We start from the raw sequence: 7,969 nt of genomic DNA on the forward strand, positions 1-7,969 counted from the left end.
CGTTCAGGTCCGCTCGGCAGATTAGGGGTTAATAAGTGTAGGTAGGTGTCGGCGACGTTGTGGGGGGCAGATTAGGGGTTAATAAATATAACATAGGGGTCGGCGATGTTAGGGCAGCAGATTAGGGGTACATAGGGATAACGTAGGTGGCGGCGTTTTACGGAGCGGCAGATTAGGGGTTAAAAGTGTAATGCAGGGGTCAGCGATAGTGTGGGCGGCAGATTAGGGGTTAATAAGTGTAAGGCTAGGGGTGTTTAGACTCGGGGTACATGTTAGAGTGTTAGGTGCAGACGTAGGAAGTGTTTCCCCATAGGAAACAATGGGGCTGCGTTAGGAGCTGAACGCTGCTTTTTTGCAGGTGTTAGGTTTTTTTTCAGCTCAAACAGCCCCATTGTTTCCTATGGGAGAATCGTGCACGAGCACGTTTTTGATGCCGGCCGCGTCCGTAAGCAGCTCTGGTATCGAGAGTTGCATTTGCGGTAAAAAATGCTCTACGCTCCTTTTTTGGAGCCTAACGCAGCATTTGTTTGAACTCTCGATACCAGAGTTAAATTTATGGTGCGGCCAGAAAAAAACCCGCGGAGCGTTAACAGCCCTTTTACCGCCGAACTCTAAATCTAGGCCTAATTTTGCTGTTCACATTACAAAACCTCCATATCACATAAATAAGGCCTAGATTTTAAGTGGAGCACTGTTATCGCTAAGATTAGCGCGCAATCTGGTATTACAAGTCCATGGTAAAAAATAATTAACAGAGAATGTTTCGTGTGGCCAAAATATCTTTGGTGCACCCTAAACTTTTAATGGATAGTATGATAATGCTAGACATTGCCCATAACACGGGTTGTGAGTTATGTGTTGTGTTTGAGCTCAACACATAACAGTGCTAAAAATTTAGCATGACTGGAGACCTGAAGAAAAGTGTTAGAGCTATAATAAAAGCATAACTGAAGACATGTAAAACATATTAAAATAAAATATTACACATCTATACTATAATCGCATTTGTATCGTGTCCATCGCCGTCAGCAGTTGTGCACGCATCCTCAAAGAAATGTTTGCAGAGCGAGGATACCAAAAATGGCAGGGTGGTGAAAAAATCCACCTGGAGAAAACCGCTCTGGACCTTCGCTTTGCGCCGCCTTTGCTGTGGATGAAGATGATGGAGGCGCCTGGAAGAAGACCTTCTCAGTCGGACTTTTGAGACTGTGAGTACCTATTTGGGGCTTTAGTGTTAGCTTTTTTTGGGGGGGTTTGTTTTTTTAGATTAGGGTTTATTGGGCAATTTGCAAAAGAGCTGAATGACCTTTTAAGGGCAGTGATAAAGAGCTGAATGCCCCTTTAAGGGCAATGCCCAAACAAATGCCCCTTTAGGGGCAATGGTTAGTTTAGGTTTATTCGTGTTAGGTTTTTTTTATTTTTGGGGGTTTGCTGGGTGGGGGATTTTACTGTTAGGGGGGAGTTTGTTTATCTTTAATGTAAAACAGCTGATTTATTTAGGGCAGTGCCCAAAAAAAGCCCTTTTAAGGGCTATTGGTAGTTTATTCTTAGATTAGGGGGTGTTCTTATTTTGGGGGGCTTTTTTATTTTCATAGGGATTAGGTTTATTTTTTTTATTTTGGAGAGTGTTTATTTTTTTCTGTATTTTTACTTTTTTATTTTTTGTAGCTTGGGGGGAGTTACATTTTTCATGCATATACTACCCTCTGGGCAGGCTTATCAACTAGTAAATATATATATATGTGTGTTTATTATTTAAATAAAATGTATAACAAGTATTTTAAAGGGATACAGTATATGTCAAGGTGTTAGATTCAGAAGGTCTCAAAGGTGTGTATATATATACTATATATATATATATATATATATATATATATATATATTTTTTTATTTATAAAATATTTTACCAGGAAGGATACATTGAGATTTCTCTCATTTTCAAGTATGTCCTATATATATATATATATATATATATATATATATATATATATATATATATATATATATATATATATATATATATATATATATATACAGTATCTTACAGACGTGAGTACACCCCTCACATTTTTGTAAATATTTTATTATATCTTTTCATGTGACAACACTGAAGAAATTACACTTTGCTACAATGTAAAGTAGTGAGTGTACAGCCTGTATAATAGTGTAAATTTACTGTTTCCTCAAAATATCTCAACACACAACCATTAATGTCTAAACCGTTGGCAACAGGAAATGTCCAAATTGGGCCCAAAGTGTAAACATTTTGTGTGGCCACCATTATTTTCAAACACTGACTTAACCCTCTTGGGCATGGAGTTCACCAGAGCTTCACAAGTTGCCACTGGAGTCCTCTTCCATTCCTCCATGACGACATAATGGAGCTGGTAGATGTTAGAGACCTTGCGCTCCCCCACCATCCATTTGAGGATGCCCCACAGATGCTCAATAGGGTTTAGTGTTTGTCCAGTCCATCACCTTTACCCTCAACTTCTTTAGCAAGGCAGTGGTCGTCTTAGAGGTGTGTTTGGGGTCATTATCATGTTGGAATACTGCTCTGCGGCCCAGTCTCCGAAGGGAGGGGAACATTCTCTGCTTCAGTATGTCACAGTAAATATTGGCATTCATGGTTCCCTCAAAGAACTGTAGCTCCTCAGTGCTGGCAGCACTCATGCAGGCCCAGACCATGAGACTCCAACTACCGCTTGACTGTAGGCAAGACACACTTGTCTTTGTATTCCTCACCTGGTTTCCTCCACACACGCTTGACACCATCTGAACCAAATAAGTTTATCTTGGTCTCATCAGACCACAGGACATGGTTCCAGTAATCCATGTTCTTAGTCTGCTTGTCTTCAGCAAACTGTTTGTGGGCTTTCTTGTGAATCATCTTTAGAAGAGGCTTCCTTCTGGAATGACAGCCATGCTTACCAATTTGATGCAGTGTGCGGTGTATGGTCTGAGCACTGACAGGCTGACCCCCCACCCCTTCAACCTCTGCAGCAATGCTGTGACTCACATGTCTATTTCCCAAAGACATCTTCTGAATATGATGCTGAGCACGCTCACTCAACTTCTTTGGTTGACAATGGCAAGGCCTGTTCCGAGTGAAACCTGTCCTGTGAAACCACTGTATGGTCTTGCCCACGGTGATGCAGCTCAGTTTCAGGGTCTTGGCATTCTTCTTATAGCTTAGACCATCTTTATGTAGAGCAATAATTATTTTTTTCAGATCCTCAGAGAGTTCTTTGCCATGAGGTGCCATGTTGAACTTCTAGTGACCAGTATGAGAGAGTGTGAGATAACACCAAATTTAACACACCTGCTTCCCATTCACACCTGAGACCTTGTAACACTAACGAATCACATGACACCGGGAAGGGAAAATGGCTGATTGGGCCCAATTTGGACATTTCCACTTAGGGGTGTACTCACTTTTGTTGCCAACGGTTTAGACATTAATGGCTGTGTGTTGAGTTATTTTGAGGGGACAGCAAATGTACAATGTTATACAGGCTGTACACTCAATACTTTACATTGTAGCAAAGTATAATTTCTTCAGTGTTGTCACATGAAAAGATATAATAAAATATTTACAAAAATGTGAGGGGTGTACTCACTTTTGTGAGATACTGTATATATGTGTGTATATTTTTATGTATATTTGTGTATAAATATGTTTGGATGTATGTGTGCATATATATATAGAGAGAAAATACTAGCGCTATGGAAAACAGTCCCTGAAAAGGAGGCCACCAGTTCTTGTTCTGTACATGCAGTCCTCCTGTGTATGTTGAACACAATCAGTTCCTTGATGTGGAGGCAAAAGGATATCCATGTATACTCGCAGCCTAATCCCCAAGGAGCAAGGAAACCCAAGGTGAAAATCCAAACAAAATCTAAGGCAAACAGAAGAGGGAAGGATGCAGAGACAAAAGGATCCTATCTGGTGTAGTATATAAAATTCCACAGTAAAGCAAAAGTAAAAGACAAGCCAAATTTCCACTCACTTGTATAAACCTCAACGAAAATAAAGTATGATAAAAGCAAGGAGGTTAACCTTAGCCTAAAGATCCTCTGTATACATCCCTGTAATCCTCCAACAGAAAATAAACCGTTTAGGAGTAAAACTGTGGCTCCCCAAATCCTGTATAAACTAGGATTCAATGCAGAGAGGGGACACTATAGGGAGATTAAACGGACTGGGAGTAGTATGTACAAAAGCAGATTTTATTCAGAGTAAAACATATATATAAAACACTTAATCCCTTGATGCCGTGCATCCAAACAATGTAAAAATGTTAAAGATTGTCACACCTGAGTGTGTATAAAGCTCAGCGTTCCGTAGCACTACAAACTAGCTTAACACGAGTAGGGGGCGTGGTCTGACGCATTTCCCAACGCTATTGGTCGCTTCTTCAGAGGTAGGTGACGCCCCCCTACTCTTCTAATTTATGCATCTCGGCTCACAAAGGCACAAATGCCCTCACTCCATCTTTGTTATGGGCAAAGAACGCCCCAAATACAATGTTTTTATACATAACTCGGTAATCATACAATACCATTATACAACTCTAAGAAAATAGTAAATATTCTTCAACTTAACCTATTAAAATCTTTAAAAAACTTTAAAGGTGTTTTTATTTCAAAGTATTTCCTACTATTAAATATATTAAAAAACGGAATATAACCGTTACTCCTCTAAACAGTAGTCTCAGCACCTCTTATTATAGCTATCTCTATCCTCCCAACATTACTATATATCTTGTAGGCAAGGGCATAAGTGTTATCAGGACATACATGCTTGTGCATACTAGGTGTTTTTCAGAGGCTACATATGCATATATATGTCCAAATCTGCAATCTATTTTAAAAAGATTGGAGTCAATATATATGTATATATATATTAAATTAAAAAGTTAATAACAGACTTGGATAAAGCACAACATAACAGTTAACCACTATCATCTAAAAATGAGCAATTATATAGGTATAAAAACCAAAGAGAGCAACAGTTCGCAATTGGTAACCCTATAGAAAGGCTGCCAGGTAGATATCTTTATTCAGACCAACTGGATCCAAACTGCCTAGAGATTGTTTCCAGAAGGTCTCCCTTTTGGATCAGACCAACCGGATCCAAACTGCCTAGAGTATGGATCCAAAAGGTCTCCCTTTTCCTAAACTCAAGTAATCTGCTGCCTCCTCTAGGTTCTACTTGGACCTGTTCAATTGCCTTAATATATAATTCTGATGGGTTACTATTGTGGTGATTCTTGAAATGTTTTACAAGTGGATTTTTAAGTACTCTTGCTTCAATGTTTTCCATGTGTTCTAAGCATCTTATCTTTAAGATGCATTTCATTCTTCCTATGTACCCCATTATATTCTCACACTTGCATTCCAACATGTAAACCACATAATCTGATTTACAGTTCAGTCTCCCTTTTATGTTTAAATCTCTTCCTTTGCAATCCCAACTCAATATTTTTGTTATAATCCTTAGATTTGTGTGTGTGATCACAACACACACATTTTTTTCTGTGACACTTAAAAAACCCAGATAGAGCTGAAGAATGTACAATTCCTTGGCTTTTATCTTTCCTTCCACTCCTAATTATACTTGGTGCTATACAATTCTTTGAAATTTCTATTTTGTTCTAAAAATAACCTCCAATATATATATATATATATATATATATATATATATATATATATATATATATATATATATATATATATATATATATATATATAATGTGAAAAAAGGACCTCTTTTGCTACTGTTTTCCCAGGGACCAGCGATGCCACACAGTCTTTAAAAGTTGCAAAAGTCTTTATTTAAACAGGTCTTTGTACAAAAGGTAAATAAAGCTCACATAAACAAAAATAAATTGTAGCTCTTTTGAGCACTAACTTTCACAGAAACACAAAACTAACTACAGGTGGTCTACATAGCCAACGAGTTAAATAATTTTAGTAACAACCTTTAAAATTTGGCTCTGAGACAATTTTCCATGAAGTTTCACTTTCTGCCTTTTGCCTGTCTGTTTCTTTCTCTATTTTTATTAGCAGTCTCTGCTAATCAACACTCTCCGGTGAGTATAATTTAAAGGTTTCATTAAATTCCTTGCCTGTATTCCCAAATGGTGTGCAGCAAATAAAATGTGGAGTGGAGAACTGGCCCACCCTGCTCTTCAAATGCTCACCCCAAGGATCCAAAACTACTAGCTGTTTGTAATAGCGTCTATAAAAGAATATCCCTGTGGTTATAATACTGGATGGACATCCACCCTGCAGCACTAATAGAGCAGTATAAATGCCATCCATTATGGCACCCTGCGCTCTGTCACACATCCTACCCCCCAGCTCAGATATAGTGGGTGAAGCAACCATTGCCCTAAGAGTTTGTTTATGAGAAAGACCATCAGAATTTCCTTGCTTACATCCTGCCCTGTCTTCTATAGAAAACATGTAGGATTGTAAGCTAAGGAACCACCTAGTAACTCTGCTGTTTTTCTCCTTATTTTGATTCATCCATGTGAGTGGTGCATGGCCTGTCATCAACTAGAACTTCCTGCCCAACAAATAGAATTTAAGTGTATCAACATCCCACTTTATAGCTAGATACTCCTTCTTCACAATGGAATAGTTTATCTTGGGGAAGAAGTAAATTATTGGGTGTTCTTCCCTCTGGCTTTCCTGAGAGAGAACCACCCATGTCCCACATCAGCGGCATCAGATTGTAAGATTAATTATTTGGGGGAATCAGTCGTGATCAGCACTGGCTGAACACATATGTCTTATTTAAGCTTTCTTAATGCTAGTTCAGCTTCAGGGGACCCCTTCACTATGAAAGGGGCTTTCTTTCTTGTGAGGTCAGTTAAGGTACAGTAGCAAAGTTGGGGAAAACCTCCTGTAATAGCCAATAAGACCAAGAAATTATCTCACCTATTTCTTATTAAATGGTCTAGTCCATTACCTTATGGTTCCTACTTTAACAAGCTGTGTCATCACTTATCCTCTTCTATTGGAATAACCTAAATATCTGGCTTCTTCCAGGCCAATTGTACATTTAGGGATGGATTATGAGTGAAGTGCTATTTTGTGATCCAGCTTGTGCGTCAAGGGTACGCTCGTATTACAAGTTGAAAGTAAAATGTTAACTGTACTTTTACATGTATTTTTGTTGTGTTTTATGCAACTTTTTTTTTGGACGCCCAGAATAACGATCACAAGCAGTCCTCATAACAAAAAGTATGCTTCAGAAATCTCTTGATATCGATTCCGCACCAAAGCCCCCAAAAGTAGGCTGCGATGTGCCAAGCACAACACAAGACCTTTTTATGCAACTTTTTTTTAACACACTACCCTTTATGCAAGCTCTGAAGTTGTGCTAACCTGATGTACGTGTAATTTGATTACGCTCAAGCGAACACGTTTACTTTCAACATTACAAAACCTGATTGAACTATCAGGTTTTGGTATAAGCACAATTGGACTCTAATTGCTTCTTTATGTGCTACTTGAATTCTGTATGGTTCCGTAATAATCTTATGTTTGATAACTTTGGTTTGTCCTGGAACCGTAAAGAAAATATCTTTATGTAGCCTAAAAATGATTTAACCTCCTGCTTCTGGTGTATTGCAATTTTTATCTTTTAAGGGGAAGTTTGATACTATCTCAGAAACAAGCACCTCCCTCTCTTTCCAGGGTTTAAGTAAGTTTACAGGGTATATTTGAACCTCTTTTCCTCTGTGTGGCTGCCTGACTATATAATTCCCCTCACTCACTCTTTCTATTTCCCATATGGCCATTTCCAGGTTGCCAGGAATTTTTTCTCTACTGTGGTCACCAAAACCAGTACCCTGTAGCGTGGTTTTAAAGCACAAACAATGGGATTTTTATTGAAGCTAGTCTGTTAATGCTGCTGGGCTTTTTCCATATGCTGTCCAACAATGGGAATTATGTC

General features: G+C 38.5%; 1 non-coding gene across 1 annotated transcript; it reads right to left on the bottom strand.

Annotated features, from left to right (window-relative positions):
• Positions 1–7,209: 7,209 nt before the first annotated feature.
• On the bottom strand, positions 7,210–7,343 carry LOC128646121 (U11 spliceosomal RNA). Its single transcript, XR_008400196.1, has one exon. It is a non-coding gene; the product is annotated as a U11 spliceosomal RNA (small nuclear RNA).
• Positions 7,344–7,969: the final 626 nt, after the last annotated feature.

This window comes from Bombina bombina, chromosome 1 (genome assembly GCF_027579735.1).
Source record: "Bombina bombina isolate aBomBom1 chromosome 1, aBomBom1.pri, whole genome shotgun sequence".
Lineage (NCBI taxonomy): Eukaryota > Metazoa > Chordata > Amphibia > Anura > Bombinatoridae > Bombina > Bombina bombina.